Here is a 16,221-nt window from a genome sequence, read left to right as displayed (position 1 = left end):
GGGTACTGGTCTGTGGGCTGTTATTAATAGGCACTGGGCCACACAGCAGGAGGTGAGTGGCAGCAACCAGGGCCAGTGAAGCTTCATGTGTATTTGTAGCTGTTCCCCATGCTCGCCTGAGCTCCATCTCCTGTCAGATCGGCAGCGACATTAGATTCTCATAGGACCGTGAACCCTACTGAAACTGCACATGCGAGGGATCTAGGCTGAGCGCTCAAATAGAGATTATCATTAGCAGAGAGATTTGACTGCACAACAAATATAATGCACTTGAATCATCCTGAAACCATCGCCCCCACCTCCCTATCCCACCGCCATTCCGTGGAAAAATTGTCTTCCATGAAACCAGTCCCTGGTGCCAAAAACGTTGGGGACCACTGCTTTAAAACGCCCAGTCACCTCTATAAATCCAAGTTACGTTCAGTCCACGCTGGACTCTTTGCCCTATTGCAGTAGTGATTACTGATTAAAGTTTCTCGCACCACTTTTTATCTCATGTCCAGCTTTGTTTATCTTTGGCAATTTTTTTCTCACCAAATGAAACTCTGCAACTCTTCCACAAAGTGGCACAGAGTAGAGGGCGTTCTTCCTGCTCTTCCTCCTGAAACTGTTACCGCAGGAAATTTGACGTCCTCCTCCCTCTGGCCCCTGTGTCCAGCCTGGATGCTTGCACCGTTACCAAGAGCAGCCCCTCTCCGACTGCGACTGCCTGTGAATGGGATCGGTGTGGTCTTGCTGCAGCGCAGACTCTGACTCAGCAGGTCTGGGGAGGGACCTGGGCTTCTGCATGTCCAGCAATGTCATCTGAGGGGCACACTTGGACTAGCAAAGATCTAGGATCTAATTCTCAAATCAGGGAAACAGATTTCAGGACGGGGAACTTTTACCTGCTCCTTCCGCCCTTCACACCTGCCCTATGACCTACCGCCATCCATGGTTCTAAGGTCTCCATTCTCACACTTTCCACCCCAGAGCTCCCTTGGGGCTCACTGCCTGCAGACTGGCTGATGAGGGAGATTATTAAATGATTTTTAGATATTCAATACAGAAAACAGTACAGTAACATCTTCTGCCTCTTGTCACCAAACCCAGAGCATCCAAGCAGACGGTTCGTCCATGTGAACAGATATACGCCGCGGGAGTCCCCAAGGCTCTGCCACAGAAATTTTGCCTCCTTCCCACTCCCTGCACTTCATTCAAACCCCACAGCCTTGACCTTCTGCTCGCCAGATCACGGGTGCTCTGGACCAAGCCCCTTGCAGGAGAGACAATGACAGCATGGCCACTGTGGAGAGAGCACCCATGTCTCTCCTGTGGAGAGAGCCCATGTCAGACTCCTCTGGGACCACAGAGGTGCAGGGGCTGTGGGCTGTCCCAAGGCGTGGCCACGCACATCTACTTAGACTGTCTGGGGTAGATTATGCAGCACCAATATTTACATGTAGAGGTAAGTGTTATCTATCCCCTACACTCACACACACACCTTCCCTACCCAAGAATAACGAAAGCACATCCCACACAATTTCTGCCCCTCCTACAGCCAATTATCAGCAACCATGTGCAAATAGTCCCACAACTTCATGTGTAGACAGCCATGAAATCCCAGCAATCTTCTCTTTTTGTTGATCAGAAGACACTTTGTATGAAAGGTTCACCTGAAGCTGAATCATGGCAGGACTCGGCTAAGCATCTATTGGTGAGCAAGCACTCTGACCCAGCAGTGAAGCTGCAGGACCTCCAGGGGGGCAGGTGTGGGGCCCTAGCCCAAGGCCAAGGGTGACAAGCCTACTGGGATCTCTGAAAGCAGAACCTTCTTCCCGAGCATCCCCCACCCAGAGGCTGGCCCCTGTGATAGCATGAGGCTGGGGGTTGAGGACCTGGGTTTACAGCCTGCCCTCTCACAGAGCCTGTGACTCCAGGCAGCATTTAAGTTTGACGCAGCCTCAGTTTCCTTGATGGTGAAATGAGGGCCACTGCTTACCTCCCATGCCGTGGTGAGGACAAAATGAAATTAAAGTGCTGCGTATGAAACTGCATGGTAAGGACAAAAGTTCTGCAGAAACGTTAGTAACTCTGCTTACCCACGTGTTTTATCCCTTCCCTGTTGACAATGGGGACTGGGTAATCCATTGTGGTGGGGCTGGCCTGTGTGCTGTAGGATGCTGAGCAGCCTCCACCTATTAGATGCAAGTAGCAACCCCATCCCAATTATGACAACTAGCAATGTCTCCAGACATTGCCACCTGCTCCGCAGGGGCAGAGGGGAAACAGTCCCTGTCCACATCCCTTGAGAACCATGGCCGCAGGGGGCAGAAACCTCAGAGCCAAACTCAGCTGGAGGCCTTGACACACCCCAGTTTCCTGTTGTGCCCCGACTCCTAGGCAGAGGATGGAGCAGAGGGAGACTGGTGGGGAAGGAGCTAAATCCACAGTGCCTGCAAACTGGGATATTTGAGAGCAAGGCTTGGATTCACCGTGTACAGGTCCTCGTATTGTATTTCTCTCCCTCAACTTTGAAATTTCTGTGTATAACAGTGATATGGTGTCAAGATTAAATCGATACAAATTTCTTTTACTAATCTGTTACATCAAAAAAGATAAAATATTTGTCTACAAAAAGAACACAGTGTATCACTACCAGCTGTTCAAGGAAATGAAAAGGCACAGTTGCCAGCCTCCTGCTGAGGTGTGAAGCAGGGTGGGCAGGCCCAATGGGGACAGCAAGAATGGCCCTGGGAGGAAACTGGACACTCTGTTCTCGAGTGGCTGGGGTTCCCATTGGAAATCCAGTCAATCTCTGTGTGAATACTCTTTGCTTGGTTATCGCTTACTTTCCAAAGGGAGAGTTCTGGTCGACCAGGCAACAGACAAAAAAAAATCGTGATGGCAGTGGTAGCAGGAGAGGGACAGAGAGGGGCAAGAAAGAAAAAGGGAAAGCGTGGGCAATAGAGAAAGACACCGGAGAGCAGTAACAGAGTGTGTCATTTGGACATATATTTTAATAAAATCTCTTTAGTTCTTCTCTCCTCTTCTTTGGGAGCTGACTCTGCTTCCTGTTTGTTTGAGCAAGGCTTCAGTGGCCTTGGGAGTTGAGCAGCAGTGTGGCCGGGAGTCGGCCAGCAGCTCCTGACCTTGAATGTGGTCACAGTTAGCCTTCTACCTTCCCTGTCCCAAACCACACAATGAAAGTACTGGCCTAGAAAATTGGTCTCTACTTTTTACGATGCTTCTGCAGTTGCTGGGAGCTCATTAAGATTGTGGATTCCCAAGCACTGTCTCCAAAGAGTCTGACTCAGTAGGTCCTATTGGAGCCCAGGGATCAACCTTGCTATGTGCATGGGGCCTGGACCACACCTCGGGAAGGACAGAATTGCTGTTTGTTTCCCTTCCAAGGCTACTCAACTGTGCTTCACTTTCAGAAGAAAATGCATTGGGATCTATTCAAACGTGTTTAACGGTTGAATTCTGATAAGTTTAGGTGGCCAGAATATAGTTATGGCACTTTGAAGTCTTCCTTTGAGGGTTGAGGCAAAAACACAATAAATGAAGAAAATCAACCCCAGAAGTCTTGAAGAGTAATGTAGAATACAGTAATATAGAATTCTTCTGCAGAAATTTTTGAAGGTGTTTTACATTGCAAACGCTCTAAATTTCTCTCTCGCTCTCTCTCTGCCTGCCCCTCTTCCCTCTGTGGAGCTTCCTCTGTCCCTACAGCCTCTACCCTTCCCACCTCCACCCCTTCATAAGGACACCTGGACCCCAACTCGTGGGTGAGAGACCCTCACTGCCATCAGCAGCCCACTGGAAAATACTGGAAAATGGAGTCTAGTTTCCTCTCCAGTGGCTTTTCCGCCACATTGAGGTCTGGAGTTCTATGGAATAAAGTATCTGCCATGTTACCCTTAGATCACAACCAGAGGTTCTATAGTTAAGTTTATATTGCATCAGAAAACAGCCAGTGAAATACAGGGATCCCATAGTGGTTGGGAACCCCTGATGTTTTTAAGGGAAAATCAGTGTTGATTAGAAAGTGGAGGGGACCCCAAAGAACTTCAACCACTTAAAACTAAAATAGGTAAGACCTTAGAAGTTGGCCAGGTGGGAAGAAAACTCAGTAGTGGGTTTCAGAAGGTCTAATCAGTGATTCTCCTTGCAGACAACTGAGGCCCAGGAGCAGCTCTCCTGTGGGGACACAGCCCAGTCGTTGGCCTAAGATTTTCAGGAGCCCAGAGCACTAAAAAGGTTGTAGTGCCCATCCATACATATTTCAAATAAAAATAATAATCAATCACAAATGTCAGGAAATCTAATGAAATTTGGATACTTTTCTGATAGTTACAAGTTTAGATTTTCTTTTCAATATCAAATTAATTCTGAAATATAAAAAAATATTTTTAATCTATATTTTGTAATTGCACATATTTATGGGGTATAATTTGACATTTTGACAGTATCTATGTTGTACGGTAATTAGTGTAGCCATCCTAATGACAAATCTTCCTACATTTATCATTTCTTTGTGGTGAGAACATTGGAAAGCCTCTCTTCTAGCTATTTTGTAATGTACGATATTTTTCTGTTAGCCATAGTCACCTACTGTGACTAGAACAACAGAACCTATTCCTGCTATCTAATTCTAATTTTGTACCTGTTGACCAGCCTTGCCCCATCCCTCCCTTCCCCACCCCTCCCCAGACTCTGGGTGCCTCAGTTCTACTCTCTGCTTCTACGATGGCAATTTTTTTTTCCTTCAGATTCCACATACGAGCGAGATCAGGTGGCATTTGTCTTTCTGTGTCTGGCTTATTTTACTTAATATGATGCCCTCCAGGTTCATCCATTTTGTTGCAAATGACAGGATTTTATTCTTTTTCATGGTTTAATAGTATTCCACTGTGTGTATAGACCACATTTCCTTTAATTCTGAAAACTGTCTCCTCACTCCTTGCGGGTGCCCTAAGCACCCCAGAAAATACTCCAGGGTGACCCAACACCAGCCTCACTTCACCAGACCATTCCCTCCTGGCACCTCTCCAACCTCAGGGCCCTGCTGGGAGGCATTCTCTCCTTCTCCTCCCCAAACCTCAAAAGCAGTCCTGCCCTCACCCCACTAACCTTGTCGCAAAATCTCTTCAACAAGTTCAGACTCACACAAGGCTGGTGCTCTTCAACCAGCTTCTTGAAACAAGGAACTGTGAAGAGTGTGGCTATCTGCTTAGGATGGGGAGGGAGAGGCAGTAGAAGAAACAGAACAAACCACTAATAAACTAGCCTGCCTCATTGATACTGCAGGGAATTACAAGCCATTAGAAGTGTCTGAATACGGTAAAAGAAAATTATCAAAAAGAATACTGTCATCAAATTATGCTTCTGACCCTGATGGGTGAATGGTACCAGAGAAGCCCTCTTGCTGTAAAAAAAAAAAAAAAATTAATTGGACAAAATATATGAAAACCTGTTTTCATACATTGCAAACGGGCAGGGCATGCCTATGGTTTCACAAAGAAGGAAAGCAAGATGAGTCCTGTGACTGTTCTGGCTCTCTGCCTCCAGACCCTTTTGGGGCTGAGCAAAGCAGTCTCTGAGCTTAGACGATGGAGATGAGAGTTTAAGGTGCTGAGGCAGCTGGAGTTTGCAGGGCAGGCCATGGAGAGGAAGGAGCTACATGGGGAAAGAGCTCCAGAAATCTGCATAGGAGTCTCCTTGAGGCTTTGGCTGACTACTGAGCTGAGTTTCTGGGGTGAGACCCCAAGAAGCCAGGTGGGAAAAAGAAGCTATGGGGAACTATAAACTGAACAGCAACCACAACTCACACTGGATGGGAGACATTAGCATTAGCTGGAAATGGAAAAGAGCAGAAAATACGAAAAGCCTTGAAGGGGGAGAATCGCTAGAATCTAACAAACAATTAGCTGTAAGGAGGGAGCTTCAGAAACAACCTGGTCTTTGAAGCCTGAGTCCCCGCAAGAATATCGGGGTGGGGGAAGGTCATTAACCCACTCAGAAGGACAGGCCAGTGTGGCAGGGAAAGGGAAGTGTTCAGCCTGGGAAGTGCTGAGCTTGAGGTGCCCACAGGACAGCCAGGTGATGCCAAGCAGTAGCTGGGAATGTAAAAGCAAAGTGCAGGAAGAAAGTCAAAACAATGGACCTGAGTTTAGAAGTCCAGTGGAATAAGCCTTGCGTCTTTGCACATGCCATTCCCTTTGCCTGAAACACTCCCTCTCCACCACATCTAGCAGGTCAACCTTGCCTAAAAGACCAGTTCAAACAGACCATAAAAGCAGTCCCAGACTGCTGTCGGCAAAGTAATTAGCTTTGGCCCCTAGACCTTACTGTGCTAATCGGGGTTGAGTGGAAAGGCTGGGCTGGAAGAGCCTTAACTCTGAGGTGAGAATGACCTGGATTCAAATTCCAACTCTGCCCCATACCAGTTGTGTTACTCTCAGTCATTCACAACCTCTTGAGCCTCAGAATCCTCTTGGGTGGAATGGAGATAAAATATCTTAGGCTAATGAGTTTCGCCAATAAATGCACTATAATTGTTGAAGGGGCTCGCTCCTCAACACACACACACACACGCATACACCCCAGACGGAGTTCCAGGAGTCACACCGTGCTTGGCGCTGCAGAACTGGAGGAGGATGTGGAGGAGGGGGCTCAGCCGGTCACCCAGCAGGGCTCCCGGAGATCCTGAGCATGGCTCAGCTGTAACACTCAGAATTCACAGTTGTGACCTGTCACACACACACAGGAACGAGGCTGGCATTAGCCTGCCACCTTCTGCCAGTAAGGAGAGAAATGAAGCCAGCAAATGGGAGTCTCTGCAGAGGTTTCACTGCAGATCCTCCTTAGGGACGCAAGGGGAGTTGGCCTTCCCCGGGGGATCAGGCGTAAAAAGCAAGTTGGGGCTGGACTCAGATACTGCAAGGAAGGAAAGGGTCTTTCCCGGGAGGTGCCCTCAAGGCACCACGACGCGGGAACAACGAGGACGCGACCCCCAAGGCGGGCTTGCAGTCCCAGAGCAACTCTGGAGCTCCAGAGCGCTCGCTGGAAAGCCCATGCCGGAAGGCTGCCCTGCACGTTGCGAAGACCAAGGGACAGAGTCCTGCGGGGCGAAACTCCGCAAGCGCAGATGGCCGGCCCTGCAAACCCGGTCGCAGAGATCCCGAGAATGACCCGGGTCCCACTCCGTGCGCCCTGTGAACGCCTGCGCGGCACAGCAGCGCCGTCTCCCGGAGCCACAGGCGGCTCTGGGGCGGAGCCCGGGAGCGCCCGGCCAATCGGCGCCTCAGATGCGCGGTCACGTGGCTCTGCGGACATGCGCGATCGCGTGGCGCCGGCTCGGGTCGGGTTCTTGCGCCTTGGAACGGTCCCGGGGGACTCCGTCATTCCACTTCCCTTGCTGCGTTAACCGACTTCTGTGGGGCCTCGGAGCCTTAGATCTCCCGGCTCTTCGGCATCTTGTCACCGCTCTCCACGTCGCCCCCTGAAAACCTTACGGTCGAGAGAACGTGCCAGCGGGGAATCCGGGGTCTGCCTTCTGAGACAACCGGAGGAGAGAGCGCCATTCCGCGCACGCGCCCGCGTCTCCGCGGTGCGTGTTCCCCGCCCTGCGCCTACGCTGCAGAGGGCTCGCGGCCCCGCCTTAGAGATGAGCAGGCCGGCTCACGGGGGTTACGAAGACTTGCCGAGGCCGCGCAAAGCCAGGCTCTCCTGACCAGCGCACCCTACGACCTGCGTCTGAGTGAGCAGCCTCGGGCCGCGCTTGAGGTCTGAGGGGAAGGGCTCAGCTGAGCGCTCCCTCACTTGCCGGAGAGTGGCCCGCGCCTGGTCCCCTGTCCCTGAGGTGCAGCTGCCGAACCGAACCTTGGGTCTGCAGGACAAGACCGAGCCTGCCAGCAGTGCCGACCAGAGTCCCTGGGCCTGCAGGAAGGAGGAGGCAGGCCGTGGACTCCATCTGTAATGGGGTGCTCTGGCTATGAAGGGACCACTGCCTAACCACAGAGCAGGCCAGGAATGAAAAACGGACTGTCTCAGAGACAATTCTTCGAGGGAACTAAGGAGACGTTAAAATTGTCCCAATTTTAATTCCTTCGTGTCGAATGAATGACATTTGCCTCAGACCCAACAGCAAGAAATAAATGATTGATATCTTTCTTAATAGAGGCAAACCAATCTCCTTTGGCCACCTATGGGTGAATCAGACCCCCTCCTTCCATTTAAAGTCTCCCTGGAAATGCCTGAAATTCCACTTTAGTGATTCTGAGATTAACACATTAACTGCCATGAGAGTTGTGTTTAACTCACTCTGGTTTTGCCCCTGGGGTCTCATGAAGCATACATAAAATCTTGTTATTGTTAAAATTAATATTGACAATTTAATTCTAAAAACGATTAAATGAATAGAAGTCAATAAATTTCATTTTTCTATTTATGTTTACCTTTAAATTACACTCGAAGTTCTTATTCTATTTTCGTAATAAAACACTGTAGCCCCCAAGGAAAAGTTTCTGGGTTTTGGCGTGGCAGTCAATGTGTGAAGAATCATCCTCTTCAGATTCAATAGACAGATGAAATCACTTAACCTCTGGGTTTCTGATAGGAGAGGAGGTAAAGTAAAGCACTGGGTTCCTAGGGAGAAGGAAGTGAGGACATAAAGGGAACAATGGGCTCCCATTACCTCCCTGGAGGGAATCTGGAAAGACTCTTAAGAGGGGCTGCTGGATCCACTCTGCAAATCACTGAGGAAGTTCTACAATCTGGCTTCTCCAACTCAGCATTCACCAAGCCTGAGGCTGATTTTCTGCCCCTTGTGGTGTTCTGTCCCAGAAACTGCGTGAACCTCCTGAATGCTTGTGGCCACATGTGGCCACATTCACAGGGATGTGAGCCAGGAATCCCAATGCTGTCTTCTAGTCACATCCCTCTGAGCAGCCATGTTATCAAAGAGTAAGATTCAAAACTAGGCCTCTCCCAGGATTCATCAGAACCATTTCTGTTTCCTCTTTCAGGAAGCAAAGCAAAACAACAAGAAAGCCATTAAATCAAAGGAAAACAAGTCAATACACCAACTATCTATGGCTCCAAAGAGTAGAGGAAGAACCCCAAGGTGACATGAGCATTAAATGTTATTAAATGCAAAAACCTACTCTATTTGGATATGCTCTTAACTCATATCTCTATCTGCTGAGGCTCCTGCTGATTTCAAAGAAAAGCCGAGGTCGGGAGCATGGATACTGCAGAAGGGGCACTGGTCATTAATCATCTGAGAAAGAGACTTTCCTTCCTCACCCTTCTAGAAAAAAGGGTAGATTCAGAAAGCATCAGCTCCTCCATTAAGTTTTGAGAAATGTTAAATCCTCAAAATGAAGTATATGGTCCAAAGGAAATTAAATCCATCTTGGGTCCCCCACCACTACAGTACTGCCAAATGCTTGCTCAGGGAGTGACACTGCTTAGATATCTGATGAGAATCAACCTGATGTGATTCAGGGAAGGGAGAGTAAGTCACTCTGTCCCAACAGCATGCCTCAATAAAGACGTGGAAGGAGGAGCTGGCAGGCATCTGAGGAATCATAGCCATCACTTCCAATTCCGTGGAGGGCCAATGCACCAGAACTCCCTGAGGGCATTTCACATCTTGGTATGGGCCCCTGCCTCCTCTCCTTCCGGTCATCGCCAGAGCAGGGCACATAGCAGGTGCTCACTGTCCATGAGTCAGTACATCTGCACCCACAGCTAGGGTAGCAGGAAAGCAAGGTCCTTAATGCAGGGAGAGCACACCACCACCTCATGCCCCACCCCACCTCCACCTGTTATTGCCTCTCGACCTGGTATTTGTGTCAGACCTAAGTGGTCACATCAGGGATCCAGGCACAAGTTGTCAGAACACAGGAAGTGACAACACTTTATATTTGCACGGCACTTTGCAGTCCACAAGGGACTTTCCCCTAATTTCCTTTAAGATTATCATTATAACCCCAAGTTAGAGATCAGGACCCTGAGGCACATTGTTATGGGCTGAATTAGGTCCTCCCAAAATTCACATGTTGAAGTCTTAATCCTCAGTGCCTGAAAATGTAACTATTTGGAGATAGAGTCTTTAAAGAGATAAATGAGGTCATATAGGTGGGCCTAATCCAATCTGACTGGTGTCCTTGTAAGAAGAGATAAGGACATAGACACACAGAAGACCGTGTGAGGACACAGGGAGAAGACAGCCATCTGCAAGCCAAGGAAAGAGTCCTTGGGAAAAACCAGCCCCACTGACACCTTGCTCTCATACTGCTAGCCTCCACAACTGGGAGAAAATAAATTTATGTTGTTCCCCAGTGTGTGTGTTACAGCGGCCCTAGCAAACTTAGTACACACAGGCGCCATCAAGCAGAAGCTGCAGGATTATACCCCAGTTAGTTGATTGTAGACGATGTCCTTTTCCCTCCCAGGCAGGATACACCTCTGCATGAACTGGAAAAAGGCACCCCTTCCTCAACACACGTTACTGCTGTCTGTCAGAAAATGGACCGACCTAGAATGACTCTAATGAGGACAGTGTCCCTGTAGCTGCTCAGTGCATGGTATGCGCCACTGTCTCTGGTGGCCTGGAGTGGAAAGCACAAATGGACACCCTCCACGGCAGAGGAGTGCACAGGCCACTGATCAGCCTGAAGCTCCCCAAGCACCAGACAGCAGTGTCCTCTGCGAACATGGGTTCAGAAGAGCCCGTAAGGTCTCAAAGATGTCTGAGCACCCCCTGCCCAGCAGGGCTCACAGTCCCTCTGACACCTTCGGCGTACCCATAATGCATAACTGCAGAGGGGTTGTAGGCAGCCCCTGCTACTCCCTGATGTTTTTTAATATTATTATATAAATATTTTGAAATCTACACGTAATATAACGTATTAGGCTTTGTCTTTGCCTAAATAGTCTGAGATTTTGATTTAATGTTGATCTTCGTCAATTGGTCCAAATATTATATATCATATTGTAATTAGGTTGCCTAAAATTATTTATTTTCAAAAGAATCATTTTTGAAATGAGCAACAAGCTGAGAGGGTGACAAGGGGTGGTTACGGTTCATATGGCCATTGTCCTGACATCATCCTCTGGTTACACAAAAATCTGTCACAAACACTTTATATTTTCTCAGGTAGTTAAAACAAAACTCTGAAGGACTTGTGGGAAGTGCAACTGTTTCTGGATGTATCCTTTGAAGAAAAAAGATCATTTTAAAAGCAAATTTTGAGGAAGGGAGAGAGGGGGAAAAAAAGCAATTTTTCTAATACTGAACAAAGAAAAACGGTAAGATCATATAAAATGAAAATAATAGGAGGGGTGGAGCTATAACAAGAGAGAGTTCTCTTGAAGGCTCATGACAAAGTCGTCTGTATACACTAGAACAGATATGCGGGTGTTCAGTGAAAAGCAAGTGGCATGGAGTTCAGCAGAATTTTCTATTCTGCTAGCGCCAGTCTCTCTCTGAGAAGACAAATGTCCAGGAACCCAGCCAAGCAGACCTGCCTCCCACTTGGCCAGACCCCCCACTTCAACAGGGGCTGCCCTGGGCTACACAGGCCTGAACCCCATTGGGATCTGGGAGGCAGGAAAGGTCCAGGTGGGTCGGTGTCATCAGATGACATCGTTTCCTGGGGGGACTGGGCTTGAACTGACCTTGAAGAATTGGAGGCTCTTGGGTAAGGGCGAGTCTGAGAGGGCAAAGCCTCGAGAGGGACATGAGAACCATGGTGTTAGGGACAGGAGACCAGCTGGAGGTTCCCCCCAGATGGGATTCATCTGCAGACAGGGGTAAAAGTGTACAACCCACATCCTGTTGTGCCCAAGTAAGTTTGCTGGGCACTCAGGCGTTGCTCAGACTCATTCAGAACATTCATTTAGATTTCATGAACTGTGAGCAGGTCCCATGGAGGGGGGTGAAAAGGAGCTTCAAGGTCACATCAACTCGTCCTCTGAGATAGCTTATCTGTCATTGATTCACTCAACAAACACTCTGAGCTTCTCCCACGTGCCAGGACCACTGCAGGCACTGGGAAGACTGTAAGGAGCAGGACAGCCTGGGAGCCTTCCCTTAAGGCTCACGTTCCCGTAGGGGCCTGGGGATGGGCACAGGTATTTGTGCCAGAGGACAATGAGTGCTTTGAGGAGAAGTAGAGCAGGTGAGAGAGGCTGCTGTTTCGATGGGGAATCAACCAACTGAGAAGACAACATCTGAGCCGGAGGGAGTGGCTGCTGGGCACGACTCACCTCGTAGCTATCATGGCATCACTGGTGAATCTCTGCCAGGACCAAGTGAGGTTCTGTGGTTTATCCTTTGCATCTGTAATACTAACGACAGCCCCACTGCCAAGAGAAACCATTCCAGATGTTTGCTCCCATTTGCAAAAGCTCTGGCTCAGCTGCCTAGCTCAGCCTGCTACAAGCATTTATCAGCTGTGCACCAGACCGGACTGGGCAATCTCCAAAGATAGACACGGACACGTGGTGACCTCCTTCCATATCAGCTGTCAAGACATCAGACTTCTGAGAACATGCACGTTCAAGAGCGTGCTGAACACGCTGTACTCCCCAGATCCTTCCTGGGCCTCACCTCTCTATATAAGGCTGTGCAGGCATGCACATATACAGACACACAGAGTCATCAGCACGGGTTTGGCGTTGCTATCTTTGGAAACAGCACACGTCTTCTGAGTCCATGGTGGGCCATGTCCACCTGTGATTATCTTTTGGCAGGGCGTTTGCCTTTTAAAGGCACCCACATGCCCCTGCCACTCAAGCTAAAGGAATTCAGGCATGTCGCGCCTTGGAACTCCGAAAATGATACTCCCTGTGGGGGGACTGCGGAGATAGGAGGGGTTCAGAGTTCAGCCTGACTTGCTTAAATTTTGTAAACTTTGGTGGGCTGAAAAACCAAGTAGGCATGTATTGAAAATGCAGATCCCGGGGTCCTGCGACACAAAGATTTGGACTCATGTAGCCAGTCTGAAGAGGAAGCTGGAATTCTACAAGTTATAGGCCTCCAGCTCCAGATGCTGGCGGGCCACAAAGCACACTTTGAGAAACTGTTTTACTGTTTTACAGCCCAAAAGTAGTGTTGGAGGCAAGTTTTTTGAGATTCTTCCTCCTTGGGTAGCAAGCAGACAACTGTGAAGAACACAGAACAGCTTCCTTTTAAAACCAAAGTGCAAACCCCTCCGAAGGTGAAGCAGGGAGGAGTCTGGAAGGAGATAGAAGGAGATGCTGAGGGTTGTGGGGGGCGGTTAGGGGGATGTTTCAAGTCTCCAGGGTCCCAGGCTCTTACCTCCAAGTTTCACCTTCCCCTTGCAGTTTTGTTTGTTGTTGGTGTTTTAAAACTCTGATTTCCACTATGCCCATCGAAATTCCAATCCTAGATCAAAAATCTCTTTCCTCCTATCCCCTGAGTATAACTAAAATTAGCTGCTATTTGCAAAAGAATGTAATAAAACTAAAGGTGAAGAACACTAAGGGGAATCATGATTGAAAATACAAATAGCTACGGGTATCTAAGTTTCCGAATCGTAGGTTTCTAAGGCTAAGATGCCCCGTCCACCAGCAGTGAATGAGTGTCCCCTGGCCCCTGCTACCCATAGGGTCCTAGACTCCCAGACTCCTGCTGGCTTCCTTCCCTCCACCTACTGGCCCAACGCCATGGCCTCCTCTGGCAGGAAGCGGAGACTATGGTTTCTTATCCCATGAAAATCTACCCTGCTGGTAGGGCTTTCCCACCACTTCTGGTCCCCACCCTGAGGGCTCTGCTCTCTCTGGCCCCCAGCTCTGCCCCTGGGCTCTGGTGCATTTGTACAAATCCTTTGTGGGCACGCCTGACACACATGCCATAGTAATCACGCACAGAGCAGCTCACATTGTGTGCCCCGCAGAGCCTCTGTGGTGTTCCATGAGACGGCCAACCAAATGGGGCAACAACTTGGGACCTGGCCCCTTGGGTTTATATCCAATAGAAAAATGTAAAGCACTCCACCCAGAAAGTTTGAGTCAGACTCTCCCCCTCACACTCACTCTTTCAGCAGCCCCACTTTTGACCTGAGCCTTCCTGAATTCTTATTTACATAAATAGTTCTTAACTGGCAGGAAAAGCCCACAGCCTGAGATGACCATATTTTAATAACAAAAAAGAGACGTGGTATGGCAAAGCGTTTGTTTGAGTTTGTGGAATTAATTTATGTGTAATGTCCTATAACTCCATAACATTAAATCACCTTTCAACACGTAACAGATCACGTTCAGTGAAAAGAATCTGATGCCACGGAATGAGACTGCCCTGGAAAATCTGGGCTGTGCGGTTGCCGTAGTAATTGATGCCTTCTAGAACAAATCCATGCTTTGCTAATTACAGCCTTCTATTTTTAAACTCATCTCTATTCTTCTCCCCCAACCCAACATTTCTCACACGACTTCAATAAAATACTGTTACTGTTATCTGTACAGCCTGTGCTGATCTCAAAATAACTCGCTTCTAGGCAGCCCTGGCCTGCTGTTGAGGAGAGAGGCACTTGCTCCCCAAGCACCCGGAAGGCCAAAGAAAGACCTCTGGACCAACCACAATCACTGTTCACAACAGGAATAAAAACAGCGGGGACTGGCCAGGCACAGTGGCTCACGCCTGTAGTCCCAGCACACTGGGAGGCTGAGCCGGGAGGATCGCTTGAGCCCAGGAGTTTGAGGCTGCAGTGAGCTGTGATGGTGCCACTGCACTCCAGCTTGGGTGACAGAGCGCAGCTTTGTCTCAAAAAAAAAAAAAAAAAAAAGCACAGACTTCCAGGGCTCCTCTACTAGTGGGCTCCCAGGGTGAAGGGTTGGGGCTGAGGCCTGCTTGTTGATTTGCCCGCAACCCCCGGAGCCCGGGCCGCCAGTCTGAGGTCAACTGTGCCATGCTCCTCCCAAAGGCTCCAGGGAAGCGTCTGTCCCAGCCCTGTCTCCCAGGTCTGGGGGCTGCTGGCCATCTTTGGCGTTCCTTGACTCGTAGAAGCATCACCTCAATCTCTGCCTTCATCTTCATATGGTTTTCCATGTGTGCGTGTCTCTGTGCCCAAATTTCCCATTCATAGAAGGACAGCAGTTATACTGGGTTAGGGCCCGCCTTATTCTTTAATAGTGTGACCTCATCTTAACTTACTACATCTGCAACAACCCTATTTCCAAAGAGGATCACATTCTGAGATATGGGGGTTAGGGCTTTAACGCCTGAATTGCTGGGGGACACAGCTCCGCCCATTGTGGTTGCCTGGGGCAGAGACCGGAAGGCCAGCGGGGAGCAGGCCAGCTTTAGAGTGAACCCGAGGGAAGGTGGCAGCTGTGCCCCGATGGGACTCGGAAGCAGCTGGCTGGCAGCAGGGTGTCCTGTGGAATTGGTTAAAGGGCACCCTTGGCTTTCTCTAGTTGGTGGTGAATTGGAAGCTGGGGCATAAATTAGGGAAGATGCCAGTCGCCCATCAAGTCCTGGCCATTTGGGACCAACTGCTGCAGAGCCTGCGGTTTGGCTACGTGGGCTGGTCACTGCAGAAGTTGGGGGTCAGAGCTTATTTTTACAGAGCTGTCTCACCCCTGTCCTTTTGACTGTTCAGTCTCTCAGCACAAATGCCCCCTCCTGCAGGCCTGAGGGTGCCACTCGGGCCAGTGGCCTGAAGGGCCCAGGGGGTCGGGCACAGGTGGCCTGCGAAGCCCAGCACTGGGGAGGCAGTGGCCACAGAGCGCACCACCGCGGTGGGCAGACCCCACAGCGCAGGCCCAAGCGCAGGGGCCCCTCCTGCAATCTCCTTTTATTTCCACAAGGCTGAGCGCAGATGTGCATCAGGAAAGTGCAAAATCACTGACTGCTGCGGAGCAGCTGTCCTCAGGCTTTTTGGTCTTAAGATTCCTTTAACGGGCTCCAAAGCACTTTTTAAACGTGGGGAATAGCCATCAATCTTTATACCACATTAGAACGGAGAAATTTTAAAATACAAAATCCATTGCATGCTCATATAAGTAACATTTTTTATGAAAAATAACTCTATTTTCCAAAAGAAAAAAATGTGCAAGAGTGGCATTGTTTTAACTGTTTGCAAACTTCGTGAGCGTCTGGCTGAAGAGGAGCCAGCTGGCTTCCCACGTCTGCTGCAGTCTGTTCCTGCGCACACACTCGTGTGGCCGCTGGAAAACCCCTGGTACACGCATGACGGTGACAAA

This window comes from Propithecus coquereli, unplaced genomic scaffold, assembly GCF_000956105.1.
Source record: "Propithecus coquereli isolate 6110/MARCELLA unplaced genomic scaffold, Pcoq_1.0 Scaffold148, whole genome shotgun sequence".
NCBI lineage: Eukaryota > Metazoa > Chordata > Mammalia > Primates > Indriidae > Propithecus > Propithecus coquereli.
The sequence above is the reverse complement of the archived record's forward strand: the minus strand, read 5'-3'. Positions refer to the sequence as shown.